We start from the raw sequence: 18,719 nt of genomic DNA on the forward strand, positions 1-18,719 counted from the left end.
CGTGAAATATGCAAATGCAACGAGATTTAAAAATATAACGATGTACCTGGAATAAAATCCGAAAGAATTCAAAGGTACACGTGAAATATCATTTTTTTTTCCTTTTTTTACAAATGACGATGGAGAAGGGCTAACATGTAGGAATACCCCAGTGGGAAAACGAGGGAAATGAAAAAAGCTATCGAAGCGTCCGGCTACAGGGATTGAAGTGCGAGTGTACCTATATTATCCACCCTATAGATGGAGCTGTGGAAAAGGACAGCACTGACTGGGACAGCGCGAAATTTGAATTTCTAATTGAACTAGCCAGAGAGAAATCCAATTACTAGCGCTATCCCACCCTCTTTTGAAATGGATTTCAAGTCACAAAGGGATGGAGCTCAGAGGGAAGCAGAGACGATGAAAAAAATGAAGGAGTATGGAAAATAATACAGTGAGACTGTCTGAAAAAAAATTTTCTAACCATTAAAGAGCCACCACCAGACACCACTAGCTTCGAATGAAGTGGAGCTACCGTAGTGGGCTTGTTACATTTTTCTCTCAGTAGTGTATAAAACGAGTTGGGTGAGGGGGGGAGTTTTATAGTGGTACAACTATACTGCATGCAGTCTTATTGCGAAAGACCGTGGTGAACGAGTAGTCGAGGATATGCGGAGGAAATGAAGTTCCTTGGGGTTGGTAAAGTGAGTGAGACAGGAAAACTTGGAAGCCAACAGGTGCCCGGTGTGTTGTTGGGTCTCTTCTTTTTCTCCAACGGTTCCATCGTCTCATGTCCCATACGTTCCTAATATACATTTATCCATTCCCCCCGAATGCACAAACAAAGCGTCAAATAGAGGGAAGAGTTGAAACAACACCAGTGAATGAGAGAGGAGAAAAACAAAAAAAGGTCGTGAAAATAATGTTGAAACTGATGGCTTTAATTTGCCATCTAACCGAACGACGATGGATTGTTATATCGATCATTCACTGTCGAATTTCCTCAGGGAAATTAGTCGTCTCTGGTAAATCGCTGATGCACCCAGGTATCTCTGTATATATAGGTATAACACCGAGATTTTCAACCTCTTATATTCCCACGGGAATATTAATTCTCCGATTTTGTTCCATCTCTTCAATTCCACCCAGTCAATACTAGATGTTCAACGATTCCGGGTAATCAATCGTTCGTCGCACCCACGATAATCGGGCTCTCGTTAACGTTTCAGTATATTCACTTTCCTCTCATCCCTACCCCTATCATCATCCCTTCTCCATCGTTCAATACTATACTCAACCTTCACCACTCTTGTTCCACTGTTGCTTTGGCAAAGCGACAATGAAACGCTTCCACAGACACATTCAATGTATCATATATAAACAGACTCTATGCACATACACAAACGAATGCACTAGCGACAAACCATGGAAACGCGAGTGGCATTGAATTACCGGGAGGATTTAGTCGTGGACGATTGTGTTAGCCAGTGTGTATGCCCTGTCGAGTTGATCGTTCACGCGAGGTCTACCCAAACTGTACTCCCTGTTTCGACAAACTCCCTTTCTCACTCACTCACTCACTCACTCCTTCTCTCTCAAGCCGGCTGTTGCATTGGCCATCTATCTATAAACACTAGCCAGTTTGATAAAGGCGAATGCAACACGGTACATTGGGACAGTGTAATTGTTCAGATAGATTACTTCAGCTTTCAATAATAATTTATTGTAGGTAAATGGAAAATTAGGGAATTCAATCTCGACGAATTCACAAATAACGATTATTGAATCTGACAAATTGGGGAAAATTAAGTTCATATCTTGAAAGTGGTGTTTTGATAGTGCAAATAGTTTCCAGATATGTAGGAACGAAGCGTTTATACTTTGCTCGATCATATGCAAAGTACCGTGTAACATTGCCGGTAATAGACATTGCCCTCGGCTCACTGGGTCGTGTAATCGACCGGTTCTCATGAAGTAATCGTCGTTTCTGTCTACAAAGTGACTATCACAACTGTATTAATGACACTCCAGTTAGTCTTTCACTCGTCCATTTGTTATCATCTCCTTTCATCATGAATTTTCGTACAAACGAACACATTCATACTGTTACAAAGGGCTATTCGATTGAATTAAACTCGGCAAATAGTGTCTTCAATCATGTACGTGTTTAATGGACTCCTGAATCAGATGCTGGTACGGAGGACTGGGGCTCTGTTAAATATCAGAATACTCTTCAGGCACTTCAAAGAAAACTTCTCATGATTGAAACGTATTTCGGATGTTGGATCAAGCAATATATTTATCGGAGCAAAGTTCACGTGTGTATAATCTTTTCACCCACTTTTTTTCCTACTCTACAGTAAATATGATTGAATAGATGAATTTTACATAGCTCAGATAATCGGGGAGAATTCAAGACGAGAGGCGTCGAATAGTATCGAAAATGCTTTGTGGAAGCGATCGACAAACGGCAGAAGAGGATTTCACGCGGACCAATATAACCTCCAACTTCTCGAAGCAACCCTGTGAATCCCTCTTCTTCTCTCCTAAACCACGGAAAATTCGCGAAAATTCTTTTCAAACTTGCATCGCCACTGCATCTCTCCAAGCCCTCTTCTCCTCTACAATCCGCCTCCTTGTGTTATCCAGCAACCGCAATACCCTGGGATCGCAAGGATTTTCAATATGGGTTGGAGGTGAAATAAAAAAAAAACATCCAGAGTTACTGACAGCTCCTCTACTTTTTCCACATTATGTTCTTTTATCGTTGTTTTTACCTTATTTCAGATCCAAATCCCAGAACAAAAATAAATTTGAATTGAGAAAAATATAACTTGAGGGATCCTTATCTCGTAGGAATTGGGATTTACATTCTCCATTCGGTAATATTTTTCCTGTATTGATGAAAAAAATTGGAGGAGTTTCGAGAAATATAGATTGAATTCCATTTAAGAGGGAAAAATTAATGGAATTCCAATTTTCTCTGGGAAACCATGAAAAGTGCACGAATTTTTAAATAAAAATTAAGATTCATCACCGAATTCACTCTACTATTCGGTGAATATTCAAAGAAATCTTGAGTTTCGTGGTGAAGTGCTAAAACAAGGGAAGTCAATTTGCGATCTATAAATAATAAATGAAAGGAGCTAGTGAAATTTTCCATAAGGTTTTTTTTGCACAGCAGAGTGGGAGCTACGAAAACGGTTTTATTGTAAGCTTTCCTATTTCCCCCTTTCACAGGATATTCACCCATGACTTGTGCTGAACAAAAAGGACTTACCACTTTTAACACCTTCACTACAAAATTTAAGAAGAGTTTTCTCGATCTTCTCGATTTTTCATTAATTTTTCCGGAATAATTCAACTGAGCTTTACAGTTCGCACGGATTGTTACATGAAATCGCAATGAAAAGTTTGCAGCTGTGTAGTACAATAAAACCCTATATACCTTTCATCTCCAAACGGAGGGAAATATTTTAAAAAATATTGGCCCATGAAAAATTACAATACCGTCAAATTTTCCATGTGATTTTCACGGAATGTTTTTCTCCGTACATGAGTTCCCGAATACTCTAAGACAAATTGACTTTGCATTTTTAACTCTGAATTTCCACCTCTCGTGTAAAAAAAATGGCAAAAATCCCTGCATTTTCATTGCAAAAGGAAGAAAAACGAAGTGAAAGACCCCGCGTAAATTATTAATTCAAGTTGACTTGAATGAATGAGAAAATTTTCCATTTATCAAAGAAAAATCTTTTCAGTCTTCGCCTTACTCACTCAATCCCAAGCGCGTCACTCGTCTCTCGCCCGGGCGACGTCAAGTGCCGGGGGTGGTTCCCCTCATAGTCCTTCTCTTTCTTCTTCTCTCGCCCTTTCCACCAAGATTTTTCTATCGTTTCTCCCTCGAGCGGGCTCTCCCTGCGAGTGCCATTCATATACCCATCCATAACGGGCCCTTCCCCCCCCCCTCTCCCACTTCATCTCTTTTCTTTTTTTCCTCCTCATCTCTCATTTTTTTTGTCCCGTTTTTTTTTTTCCACCACCACTCTCGCTCTTCTGCGCCTTCAGACAGAGGAGTCTGTGCACGGGTAATATAAAACTTTTCTATCGATGCCCCATCGAAGTGTGGCAGACAATCTTGATCTTGTGTCCATGGGCCAGGCACCACAGGCGGCCCATCCACAATTCTACGAGACTAACCTAGATGACGGGGATGAGGGGAGCAAAGAGGGAGGACAAGACGATGCCTTGTGGTCTCTGAATTCAGTGAGTATCTGAGTAACGAAACAATAGCAACAGTGTTCGCCCCGCGAACTTTTGGCCGCCCCCTTTATCCCCCTCCCCCCTAGCCCCTCATCGCCCCTCTTCAGCTCCCCTTCATCGCGTGACCAACTTATCCCCTCGGATAACGAGGACCAGAAACTCTTGAAAAGCTTCAATCACATTCACAAACTTTTTCTCGAATCTCACTTGAAAAAAAAAAAACCATAAACTGCAACGAGGGGAGAAATAATGAGGTTCTTTCAGACGGGAGGAAAAAAAAATGTTTAATTCAATCTGACTAATCGGGCCACAGCATAATATTACGTCACACGTGTCTTACAGCCTTATTGCCGATAGTCGGCCATATTCGGCTTTGCACCTGACTGGGCTTGTGCTTGGATGCACCGAGGGGCCCCCTCTAGGGCATGAATACACGTGCATTTACCCATAAACTAAACCATCCCCTCCCTTCCGCTGACGAGCGGTTTGTTCATTAATCTTATAACGCAACTCGGTCCAGCATTTGGATCCTCGCACTAGTGCATAAATTCCAAACGAGAATGCATCTCTGTGAAAGCCCATTCATTCAACTCTGCACTATGTATGCATCACCGAATTGGTCTGGCGCCCTTTCAATTTATTGCCAATTGTGTTTGTCCTATCAGCACTGACAGAAAAAAAAATATAGATATATATGTATAACTGATTTATGATATTAGGTTTTTGTTAATTACACCCAGTGTTCAAGGGGAAAAAATTATTAAAATTTTCAAGTGCATCGAGAGAAAATGGAAATTTTTGGGATAATTTGGAGGTAATCTCGATATTTGGGGAGGAAAGAGTTGTGTTGGTTCCGGAATATTCAAAATAAAGCATCAAATTGAAAGATAAAATTCATTTGTTATTATGCAACAAAAACCCAAATGCATAACACTGAAATGATGCCTAATGGGTATTTTCTGTCATGGACATCGATTTAGACTTTGAAAGGGACTATTTTACGGTCAAGATAAAAATGAAAATTACCCTGAAAACCAAAGCCACCTTTACGTTTCACTAAACGCATTTCACGCTCAAGAAATCGTTAATTACGATCTTAATAGAAACGTATCTTACGATTTACTTATGCGTAATGTACGAAAAACATCGTATTTTACGGCTCAAAAAACTTTCATTTTCTTCGCCGTTAATTACAGATAAGTAAACTCGAAACCCGGAAAAAAAAATCATCGTAATTTGTGAATACGAAACTGTAAATATATTTATGTAACCGTAATTCACGAATACAGAATCGTAAATTACATTTACTTTACTTCGGGCGTAATGAATGCCCCGGAAAGCATAAATGAGTACTTTTTTAAACGTAATTTACGTTTAGATGGTTCAGTGCGCGATAACGTAATTTTTCAAAATATACGACCTCAAAAATTGTGACAGATACAAAAAAATTATTCAATGAAAAAGTGCTCATCAAAATTACAAGGCGGGAGACAACAATTAAACTGCTAATTTTCCAGTCGGCTGACCGACAAATTCAGCATCATCACCCCAAAAACCATAAAAAAAACCACGGAATTTATTTCGCTAGCCGCATCACCATTGCATAGGCGCAACGACTAATAGTAAGATCCCCGAGCCTCCAACGAAATAAACTTAAAAATATTACGCAGTAAAAGAAAACACCGCAAATAATGCGAACGAAACATAGACACGAATACTTAAGTACCTAATTCTCTCCACTAGAATATCTTTCCTTTTTCCTCAAACCTATCTCTCCCCAAGTTTCCCAGAAGCATTTACAATTTTAGTCAGTGACTCGTAGTTACGCAGTACGTGCACGTCTCAAGATGAAGCCAATAAAGCAGATACGAGTTTGACGCTGGATATGTGTGTGTAAACGCATGAGTACTTCATCGATTTTACACGCAAGTGGTGAGAGAGAAGGGAGAGACGGTGTGGTAGGGGAGGAAAAAAAATATATGGGGTGAACAAAGATAAAAGAGAGTGAGAGAGACTGTACCAGCGGACGCACCATCTTTTTTTCTTCCATATGAAAAGTGCATAGTGGCACACTTTAACCGAGGGATTTTCTTCGACAATGGGTGAGTGCGGTGGGTGAAGGGGCTGGAGAATTCCAGGGGGGTAGGAGGAGGGAGGGGGATATGAGGAGGTGTATGTACTTGAGGACCCTTCACAATGCTGTAATGTGAAACGGTACACGCGCTAACGTCGAGACCTGCATTATGCTTGGTGTACATCAGAGTGTGAGGAGTTGGTTTTGCAATGCGAATATATACAGCGAGAAGCCACCATGGAAATTCAATGCTGGTGTATAAGGGGTAGGGAGAAGGTGCCAACTCTTCCATACAATTCAGAATCCCTTCACTGTACTATCCGTGCTCCTCCTCATCCCCTTCGCCCCGTGCAGCACTCAAGTTTACTCTTGGGTTACTCACGTATATACGATGAGTAGAGTCAATGACCGACGTGTTCATTCAGAATTTCTCTTTCGGGCAACAGACAGGTGAAACACTCATTGTCATAAAGCGTTACTCAATAGTGTATTGTTTTGACGTAGCTGGTGGAAATTTTTTTTTTCGGAAATTTCCAGTGAACATTCTTTTAACAATGAGTTAACGAGAAATCTTCACGTGCTTTGGTATCCGGAAATTAGTGGACCTCGGCAGGGGTTAATGGAGTAATTATTGGGGCCAGACGAGAACGATACGACTATTACTTGATTGATATATATGACATTACTCTGTGCATTTGATTTTTGTAGTATTGAGGTAATGAAGGAGTGTCATAAATCAAAAATAATAGCTGTGGAGGCAAATGAAATTCCAAAAATTCTGATTGATGCAGTGATTTCGAGTCACATGGAATTCTATTGGAATTCAAATACAATGACTCAATTCCCAGAGGATGTTAAATACTGTGTCCACTATTTCGGCTTTCGGTTTATTGTGACCTACGACATTAATTTTCAGTAGACAATACATGTCACCTCCACGATTTCGGAAAAAACTGAAGAATGCAATAAAATCTTCAAGAAGAATGTACCTATCCCATGCTTAGTGAACACGTCCTCTTCGTCCCTTCCATTCACCCAGATGGCAATCGAGTTTCCATGAATATATTCTATTAGGTCTTGCCCATACCTGCGCCACACCACTGCCTAGAGTCTTGTGGGGCTAGTCCCCTCGAATCACGTCTTCTCTCTTTATCGTTATAGTCGTTCATCTCCTTCTCGCACATCCACCAGGCCCGAATGAAAATGAGTGAGAGAGTCCAACGACTCGTGATACAACGTATAAAAATATGTCCCCACTTCTCCCTTCATCAAACAGTTAAGAGTGTTAACATTGTATGCATTCTTCAGAACCCTAGACCACTAATGCCAGTGGCAAAGTAGGCTACACATCTCAGTGAATGGCCTGGTATTGCATGAACCAAATGCACCTGCGGCACTTTACAGGGGATCGATGATTCCACGTACTGGATTGTACAGAGGCACAATGAAACACCTGATCCAGGGTATCGAATTCAATACCACTAGAATCAAGTCACGTTACATTTTGTTTTATTTTTCCATTATATCTTGTTCGATCCAACAGCACCGAAGTGCTTCTCAGTTTTTTTTTTGTACATCCAATCTGTATCCGAAATAATACAACAACAAGATGTTTATTTCCCATGAGGCGGGGCAATTAGTTGATCCTGAATGTGGTGTCTGTTGGATGGAAGAAGCAAGGGTAGAGGACGACACCAATTCCCAGTGGGATCTCAACTAAACAGCGTCACCGTTCTACCTGATTTACGATTACGCAAGCGAAAGCCCTCGGTATGAAGGAAAGGATGGTAGAATAAAGAAAAAAAAAAGTGGGAAAGTAAGGAGGAGTGGAGGGGAGAGAATAAAAAAAAGTGGAGAGAAAGAATGTGCGCGATGAGCAGCAACCTGGCAACACTGTGGAGCCCTATCAGAATAACAAGGTACAAAAAACATCGAGAAAAAGTTATTACGAAACGCAGAAAAGGAAGGACAAGCTCGTGGCAATTGGATGATAGAGGGAATACCTGGATACCGATTCTTGGTAAAAACATTAGGATGAGAAGAATAACTCAGATGAACCTGATTTTCGGTGGAATATCATCTTCCAACATCTTTGGAATTACCACAGATAGAGTCGTAACGTGGCAACATGGCTGTAGCAACCTGACCCTGTTACCACATCTCCCTCTTGTTTTTCTTATAAACCAAAGCCCTCTCTCATTCGCCTGTCCTTCTCACTTTCCATTGGCTCTCTATGCTCCTCATATTTTTTTTTTCTTCTCCGTGTAGTCAGAAATCCATGGATAGGTGATTGACACAATGCCCCGACTCACTGATTGGTCAGTGAGCATCTATCTACACGAATGGACTGAAGGGTCCATACACCATCGCCACTACATACACCCTACCTACTCATCTCACTCTCTGGCTTATTATTCTATACATAACCTAACCCATTCTACTCTCCCTCACTCCCCTACAATCACCCTACACCCCCCCTTCAGTTCCTCACAGTGTTTCCACTGTACTCGACAGGGTCTGGACAGGCACTTAGCCTACTTCCACAATTACGTACCTCATGTAGTGTAGGGTACTCTGAACAGATACACTTTATCATAAATTCAGGTGAATTTTCACCAAGTAATTTGAGCTTAAGTGAGTTGTTTTCATGGAAAATGGGAATATGATGCTAGGCCCAATGTGAAAAGCATATGCCACGGGCAGATGCCGGTAATTACCAAATAAAAGTCTAAGCCTTCCCCTTCAATTTATTCAAATTCATTTGTAATGATGCCAATGATGGAGCGGTATGCGTCAAATTAAATATGTCACAACAGTAAACATCGTAAATAACCAAAATGCTCCCTGATATACCCCCCAGAACAACTTCAAAATATTGCGCATAACCTGTCTTGGAACTAGGTCCAACTTAATCAGTCAATCAATCATTGAAATGCAAATGAACATTTTTCATTCCCCCTCCTGTCGTTTTCCCTTTCAGGTATCGCTTACCTCCTGACCCCAATTCTATAAGAATCGACAGAGCAATACAATTGGAAGAAAGGTTGAGTGAAGATAGACGATTGTGCACAACCACTTCACCTGTACTTTTCGATTCTTTTATTCATGATTCTTCGCCCAGGTATAGATTACAATGCTACGATGTCAAAGAAAGATTACTCCGAACTTGTTTTCATTTAAACATCATGACATCAGCAGGTGTTGAGGTTGTTTCAAGTTGCCTCGTTAGAGGGGGAATCTTCATGCATTACGCAATAACATTTATTTTACGATCCCCAGATTTGGACAATCACTATGTGAAATAAATCCTTGAAAATTTGTGTTTAGTATCGGGTAAAAAATTTCAAAGTCAAAGTGTAACATGATGAAATATTGTCTTGAGTCATAGGTAAATTTTGGTGGATAAGAAATATCCCTTTTACACCGTCGATTTCAAGCGTTATGTTCTAGAGATATCGCCTCAGGTGAATTACCCCCCCACTAGGGTTCAGATAGTCACGTACCGCTTTACCGAGACTCGTGATAAATTTCATTTATCGAGAGAGGCCCGGTTTTTTTTTATTCCTCTGCCCCCTCCTCCCCTACACAGTTTGCGCACACACTGCACCCAGGACATAACTAATCCAACCTTCGACCTATTTGATATCGACACGAGATTTTTATATCGAACCGGAGGTTAATTTACTCGATTCGAATATCTACTAGAGAATCACCTCAACTCAATTGTCTTCCAATGATTTATTAAACCAGTTAGTCTTATCTACCACTTAATAATATTGACCAGAGATAATGAGAATAAATTGGCAAATTTTTTTTTCTACTGAACTGGAGATAAGCAGAACAACTGGGTTTATGTATTTATAGGAATAAGGGAGAGGGGGATAAAAATAAAGCAGTGTAGAGACCTTATGATCGATGACACAGATCTTTGTTTCCACTAGGGTGATGGGGGAAATTTGTTTTAATAGTGAGGGAATACCGAGGGACTCTGGAGAGGTTTCCGAAAAGTTTTGGAGATGAAAGCCTCCTGGGGTCGTGTTTCCCCAACTTGAGAGTTTGACGGTGGATACAAAGGGGTTGATTGGATCGATAGACACAGGTGTTCGTTCAGTGACACAAACGAAAGAGAGGTCGATAACTCCTTCAGACAAGGAGAGAACGATGGTGGTATTGTAAAATGTTCGAGGATATTGCTGAAACACTGAAATAAGCATATCTGTTATGCTGAATACAGTGAATTGGTACTGGTTTCTCAAAATAAAACTATTTGATGACGCCTGAATACTCGAACTCAATGCTCACCATCGTCGACTTCAACGTTTAATCGATTCAACATGTTATTCATCACTGATGACGTCATCCACCTAGATTTCAGGACTGAGGCTAATCTTGAGTGGGTCTATATAAACTTCATGACTGGCATTTCGAGTGATTGTACAAGTGGAATATAGCGTACTGAACGCGAGAGAAAAAAATCGTATTTGTGAATTAATTAATGTTTTATCATCTCAATTTTACAGATGACATTATAATAGTGTGACGTGATGTACTGAAATAGGTGGGTGTATAGTAAAAGGTTTCCAGATGAGAATAGAATTGGAAATTGAGAGAAAATAATTCCAATCCGTTCACCTTTGGGGGTGGGGGAGGAGGGGGAGAGACTTTCCAGATTGAAGGTTAGGGGGATCTGATTTGGGATGAAGGAGGGAGGAGGGGCCTCGAGAACAGCCGGAATTAGAACGTGATCGATGACCCTTTCGCAGGCCAGCTGGAAGGACCGAGATAGACCGGAGTTGCAAAGCCCGATTTTGGCCTAGTGACCAAGAGTAATTGTGTTCGACAGTGGTGAGAAATTAACGATTTTCAGACGATTAATCGAATATGAGTGATTTCCGTACCTCCTAGTATTCTCGCTCATTGCTTTGACGTATTATTGCGCATCAACAATTCTACTTTGTGTCCATATCGATAAGAACCTCAACATTTAAGATACTACCAATACATTTCGACAAGTTCAGGGAGTAATGGGTTGAGAAGTTCCCTTATAATACAACAGTTTACCTCTCCTTCATTTTGTACCACCGTTAGCTCCCCTGAAATATCGATGCCAAACACGTGGAGCTACAGAATTAACTGATTTGGAAGTAACGAAGACTAATTGAAATCACGAGAAAGAAATGAAATGGCTTTAGCGTATTTAGTCTGAGAAAAAGAGCCCTATAAAAATTGTCAATTTATTCCAGGCGTATTTCAGCTGATTTAATTAGAGTTGAATTAACGATTGCGACAAGTCGAGAATAGTTGGAGTAGTCTGGGGTTGTATTCTCCAACAATCTGACTACCTCCAGCGTTTGCCAGTGACTATCACCTCAACTACATGAATTTTTCATTCTCTCTGGTAAACAGATGGCAATGATAATGACATAAAACTTTAAAAATAAACTTGTTAATTTCAAAGATATGTTGAATAAATCTTTGAACAGTAAAATCCACCAAGTTACCAGGGTTGATATTCCAGATGTCAAGAAAAAAGAAATGTATAAATTTTGTGGGGTAAAAGGGGTGGAATAAATGTGGCAATCTCGCCGTTGCGAACGAACATTGAAGATGTAGAAACTTCCAGACAGTTAGTTGTATTCGAAAGTGAAGTTTTGCGCCCGCTGACTTGCCAGTGGCGATGGTTACGAATTTTGAAAAGCATCGGTTAAAGAGCGATGGCGCGAGGTGTTAAGATATTAAATCTCCAAGTGCGAGAGGGGGCTGTACGAGTGGTATACACCTCTCAGTCCCTGAGTTTAAACCTGCACCCACTTCTCCCTCACTCTCTCTTCCTCAACTAATTATGGAGTTGAGTGCAACCTTAGCCCCCGACAGCAATTGATTTAAGACTTCAACGGCAGCTGTGTGGCGGATGCGAAATTGGACGGGAAATTTGCCTCACTCCTACCCTCGTCTTCCCCGGCATTTTCTTTTCTATCGTGCCTTTTTCACCTTTCCCCCCCCCCCCCTATCTCACCCAACCACCCACAACCACCCTCTCGGTAAGAATGGAATCATTGCGAAGAAAAGAAACCGGGTTGTGCTACCTTGGCTGGTGCCTCTTGGGGAAAACTCCTCACTTTTTTTTTTTTTTCACCGACGGGGACTCGTTTTCTCAAGAGGCAGACACCGCTAAAAAGATCCTCCTCTTCTTATACTTGGAGAAGAAAAGCAAAGAACCATACCTATATCTCCGCCTGGTTTCAACCAACAACAAGCCCCTGAGCCAAGGATTCTTTGTTCCTTTGGGTTATTTTTTTATTCTCTCTTATTCCTTACCTGAAATCAGACGGAAAAAAAAACAATTAGTCAGTCTGCTGCATCTCATTATATATACATTACGGTATCATGAGTTCACATGATTGATTAAATAACTAATGAGTCCCACATTATCTCACGATCTTAATCGAGTTAGTAAATAAATGATCACTAATGAGTAATTTCTCATAATGTCATAATTTCAAGAACAAGCCAGTTTGTGGCTCTACAAACGTTTATCATCATTATTAAGCATTGCTATTTCATGTAGGAATGCATGGTACAAGCCTGAAAACTGGTCTCAATAATGATACAAATGAAATCACTGTTTTTAACGGATAAGTGGCAAAGTGGTTCTCTCATCGATTCAACAATTTATCGTTGGGCTTAACTGGGATCACTGAGATTTATCGTGTAAACTGTATTCCATACAGAAACGCGGGCTTTCCACATCAACGGTATTTTAGAAGGAAATGCTTCATATTCAGCGTAAAATGTGATGCATTTGGGATTTGTTCAACTACATAATACTTCATACAAGAGAACGAAACCTCGATAATTTTTTTTTTACCACTGCGGTAGATTGTTCCTCGCTAAATGCCGAGGTCACTTGGTCAATGGATTTATGACTTTTCATCTTAGCATGATACATATCTCCGAAGGCAGGATTTTTCCAGTGTCTCTGGTTGAAAAAAAAAACAAGAGTAGGGAAGGGTAGTGATGGCGTCACAGAATCCCGGGGGAGTTACCACTGACGGTTGTAAATAATGTCCCAACTTTTATATACGCAGCGTAAATCACTTTGCCGGCCAATTATAGGATTAATATTTATGGGCTGAGATATAGCACGTTATAACTGGAATCACTGACTATTCGCTTGGGAAATACACACATGAAATCGTACGAAGGGGGAGAAAAATTGCCGAAATTTTTACTTTTTCTTTTCGCCTCTCGCTATTTTCATTCGTCCACTTTTGTATCATTCGTTTTGTCCAGTGCATTTGGAATGTTGAACGACTGTGAAAAAGTTTAAAAAAATTCTGTGATTTAACAAATCCCTTCAAACACATGGGCAAAATGGATTATATCCACACCATGAGAGTGAAATTGGAAAAATATAGCTGGTGGTAAAGTTGATCGATGAATCTTTTTTCAGTTTCTCGGCGTGGTTCGCCTACCAAAGCTGCTTCCCCGATGGGCAAACGGATGATTCATCGGCTGGTGAAATCGATAGCGTTACCAACTTGTAAACGAGCTCATGCCGATGCAAAGGCAAGAGTAGTGGGAGGTAGGCTTATCTCATATGGGAATCACGTGTATTTACAGAATTTCAGCGTCTTCACATTCGAATGTCTCGGAATTTTCCACACCTGTACGTCTCATTTTGACTTTTATTGACAAACTGACGAACCCATTTAAATCTCTACAGGTGTTAATCCAAATCAAATAAAAATTTGTCCCATATTGCACGTAATTTATACGACTTTTTTTTTTTTCATTTTATCTGTGTGCACAACACCACCAGATACATTTCATCAGTCTATAAAGCCAGAGGTTAATCATTATAAACCAACGTTGGTGCGTGGTGGGCTGTTAGTTGAGGTTTACCTGAATATGAAACTTTACCGTTGGATCATTAACAGTAGCGCTATAGATTTCCTTCAAAATGTTGCTGTGCATTAACAGTTATCGGATACATGTACATTGAACGATATGCAGCTGAGGATAATTTTACAAAATCTGAGTTGTAGGTAATGACGGAAGGATTGGGTATTATCAACAACTAGTGAATCTATCGTTCAATACCAAGAATCTTGTTATGATATAAAACCGGACAGACAGTTTCTCTGATGGGCTTGCAGGCATGCGGGATGTTACAATGAGCCTGACATCATTTCCGGTAGTCAGAGGGAGTAGGAAGTTAGGACGGTATAGCTCATGGCCAGACGTCAGAAGTATACCGGTATATGTTGCATATACGTTTGATGGAACTCGAGTAAAGGGAGAAGAGTAGGTGAGAGAGAAAGAGAGGCTCTCGTGTATGTGCCCTCAACAAGCAAACGGCGGTTTCCGTGTTTAAATTGAACTCACTTTGGTATCAGGAGAGAAGGGTAAATTTTCTAAATATTTCATCAGTATTTGAACGGCCATTCAACAAATATGAAATGATAATTTACACGAGAGAGTTTATTCATTCATTCTAATATTCAAATATAGGTGAAAGCGGGACAAGAAGAAACGGGAAAATATACGTTAAATTTAGTTTCGAGGCACATTTTGACTCACTCTCACCGATATATTTCGTTGGAAAAATAATGTGGGTTTATAATTCGTCAACAGTTTTTCTATTTCACTAGAGATGAAGTAAAGTGGTTCAAGTCGGCTTAGCCATTCGCTGAGGGCTCCACGAAAATCTACGAATTCAAGGGAGATAAGGGAGTTTTCGGAATCAGCTTTTTGAAGAGCGAATCAAGGACTCTACAAAAGTTTTCCCCAAAAATCTCGCTCTCCTCTAAATAATAAAATATTCTGCGAAAGCTCTATCAATAGTTGCAATCAACGTGAAACATTTTACTGCTAGTGACACTCGTCCATAAATTCGTCTGCAATTATTTAATTATTGGGGGAATTCTAATATTGATGGCCATCTTTGCAGACCACCCTACTAGTGATTTTTAAATTGACGCTCCATTGGACGAACGTTTCCAATGCACTGGCTGAAGTAATTTGGAATTTGCATGACGAGAGAGCAGAAGAGAAATAAGACCATGGTTATAGAGCATTGCGCTCTGTGCGACTCAAGCATGCAGAGAACCGGATCACGGTCGGCTTTTTCTGTCTACCGGAAATTATAAAACGGCATTTACTTCCCGTGTTTCCGCGTGCAGGCACGTTTTTGGATTCCATTTGAAAACCTGATTCACTCGGCTTCCTGGGAAAGAGAACTCGGTCGAATTAATAATAGGTTTGTAGGAAATAATAAAAAGAAAAAAAAAAGAGGAAGAAGAAACGTAGAATCAAGGACGAAGTTGAGAATGAATGAGTGGTGAACGTGGGGTCACGGTTGCAATTTTCCATGAGTTATTCAATACATTTTTCTCCACTTTTTCCCGTAAATGTCGATATATCCTGCCGGTACGGCGATAAATACCGTCATACGCCTCAATGAAGACTCATAAAATACATTGAACGATGCTCTTCATCTTATGGTGAAAGACCACATTTACCTTGTCTACTGTGTTTGAAGCAACAAGTAATCAATAATTCATCAGTACTAATGAGTAAATCCTTCGTAAATGACTGTCATCGGTAGCCTCATCGCTGACTAACTCAACTAGTCACCATCATCATTAAAGAATTCCAAATAAACATCCAGTGAGTCATGATACGTCGATTAAAAAACCATATTAGTCGGGGGAAAAGGGACATTTCGTGCAGAGCTTTGCAATTGTGTTTGGAAAGACGATATTACCTTTGAGCTAAAGACGACTAAGGGAACGAGCCTATCATACTGATAAAATACATTAGCTATTACTAACGAATGGATTTTTGGGTCTATTCAGTCTCATTAAGCATTCATTCGTTAATTACGGAATGTACATCAAAGAGGCCTGCCCTGATTGACATTAGCCATTCAAGTGAATCATTTGTTAACTAATAACGAACATTCACATGGGAAATGCCTTGTCCTCCAGTGACTCCGTCAATTACTAAAACTTATTAAAAAATCAAACCGGAAATTTCGTGAAAAATTTTTTAATTGTACGTCCGCCTCATTCTCGACATTTTGAATGATAGAACGCCGCGTGGACACTTTCAATGGCTACTATGGGCTTGCTAGGGGGATGGAGTTGAATTAGTTGGAAGGGATGGTGACGAGTAATTCAATTTATAATTGAGGGAAAACCCGGCCAGGCAGGAGTGGTGCCATCGCGTCTAGCCAGCAGTCTGTGTTGGCTCCCGACTATGTACGGGTCATTAGTACGTTGGCGTATCGACCGTTACTGTGCCAAATCGTCTCCCTTTCTTCCCCTTCCATCTCTCTGCCTCTTTCATCCCCATGATGCACTTAGACCAGTCATTACAAAATACTCACGGGGCACCCTTCATTCACATCATCCCCCTTTATCATTTTTTTATTTTCCACAATTTTTCATATTTCAATTATAATGGGCTCTTCCATATTCTATCTTGGCTCATTGTTAATAGTTGAAGGAACAGAGGATTACATGTCTCAAACAAACACAGAGGAGGGGAAGAGAGGGACGGGGGGAAAATTATGCGCGTCCACGCAAAGCACACCACACACAATCCAGAAGGGTATTAAGTTTTCATGTGAAGCTTTTGAGAAGATAAGGGATGAAAGAAATTCATTTTTTCCAATTACTTTTTCCTTATTGTCCATATTGTGCATACAAAATTGTGATTTAATGCTCGCAATTGATCTAAATAACTAGCGAATCGATGATCCTTCATTCGTGCGGTTAACAAGACGCCAGAACTGTGAGGAATACCAGAAAATTCACAGTACAACTGCGACTGCTGTTTGGATTTTCCCGGCTATGCACCAAGTTCATATCGAGTGTGCAGCAGCATACTAGTCGGTCGATTGGTCTGAATACGGCGATTCGATGTTTCCATGGCGTACCAAACTACAGGTGTAGTGGTACAGTTCGTTCATCCGGTAGTGGAGATGTTCACTTCAGTTGCAGAAATGAGAGAATGGGTGATAGATGCGATAAGAATGAGAGAGAGATAGATAGGAGCCGATGGCTCTTACAGAAATCGCACCGATCGGTAGTGGAACAGGGGGGAGGGAGAGGATAGGGGGTGACTCATTGGAAGCCGATTTCATTAAGTCGTTGCTTTCGCATAGAAGAATCGTCGCAGTCAAGTAGAATCACGGCAACTCGAAACCCTAACGACAAACTGCAAACACCAGGAGCAAAATATATCCCAGTGCTATGGCAAAATGAAGGAGGAGGAGGAGAATTAAATATGACAAGTTAATTCAATTTTTTTTTTCAATGTCTTTGACATTCAATTTTCCTCCGAAAAAAAAATATGGCAACTCAATTGAACTCTCAAAGCCCAAGAACATAATCGATCTGTAATCTTGTCATCGTAGATAGGAACCTCTGGAGACTTTAATCGATGATGGAGAGTCGCCATGTGTGATCAAAGTGGAATACCGATGGAGAGACGAAAAAAAAAACTCGTTAACCTCATTGTGTGATAAAAAAATTTCTTTTTTTTCTCTGTTCCTTGTAGTTTTTTTTTTTTTTTCAGCCGGCCTTTCAGCGAGTTCGACCGGGAGACACTTCTCTCGGGGGTTACCATAGAGACCGGGGCCGCATACAGTGCAAAGGCCGTACGGATATAGCCCCCGAGAAAAGCGAGGGTGCTGGATGGAAACTTGCGGACCGGTATAGTATGCCACGAGGTAGTACCGTGTTATACTCTGTACTACCGCTCCCTCACCCTTTGGTACTATATATGTTTCAAAGGTAAAGAGCGGTGGTGGGGTAGCCCGATGGGGGGATAGAGGTGGTTAAGAGAGGGGATGGGGTATAAAATAGAGATGGAGAAAGCCAGTTGGGTAAACTTTGTAGTCACGACACTTCCTGCCGTTCAGCGTAAACGCCTCACGAAAACCCTTCGTTGGAAGCTGGTGGAAACAAACCGGTCCAAAAGCGCCTTGAATAAGGAGGGGACGGAATGGGTGGGCAGGTTGCTTCTGGAAATCTTTGCACGAGTGTATGCATTGCAAACGCATCAACTTGCCCCCTTCCATCTCCCCCTTTACCCCTCATCACTCACTACCCATTTTCGTCTTTACCATTCCTCTTATTCTGTACCCTCGCAAAACAGCCCATTCCCTTGCCACCGGGAGCGACGCTAAATCATGTAAACATGGTGTAAATTCGCAGCCACGTGTCCCCCCCCTCGCCCCTTCTTTCCCCGACCCTGCCCCCGTCCCCTTCACCATCCAAAGCCGACAAACTCGAATGGAGTTTAAAGTGCAGTCCATTATGGGGAACGAGAGATGAGCATTTCGTGCTGCTCTGTTGTTATGCTGTTTATGTAGAATCTCACCCCTCATTTG

General features: G+C 40.9%; 1 protein-coding gene across 2 annotated transcripts in view; it reads right to left on the bottom strand.

Annotated features, from left to right (window-relative positions):
- Positions 1 to 18,719, bottom strand: part of LOC135167143 (Krueppel-like factor 6) — a 136,517-nt gene that overhangs the window by 76,256 nt on the left and 41,542 nt on the right. Inside the window, exon 1 of one of the 2 annotated variants that reach the window (XM_064130023.1) lies at positions 12,541 to 12,561. The exons of the other annotated variant lie outside the window; for it this stretch is intronic. The gene's annotated coding sequence lies outside the window, so the exon portion shown is untranslated. Of the gene's footprint in view, positions 1 to 12,540; positions 12,562 to 18,719 lie in introns of those variants that run through there. 2 annotated transcript variants of the gene reach the window in all.

This window comes from Diachasmimorpha longicaudata, chromosome 11 (genome assembly GCF_034640455.1).
Source record: "Diachasmimorpha longicaudata isolate KC_UGA_2023 chromosome 11, iyDiaLong2, whole genome shotgun sequence".
NCBI classification, from domain to species: domain Eukaryota; kingdom Metazoa; phylum Arthropoda; class Insecta; order Hymenoptera; family Braconidae; genus Diachasmimorpha; species Diachasmimorpha longicaudata.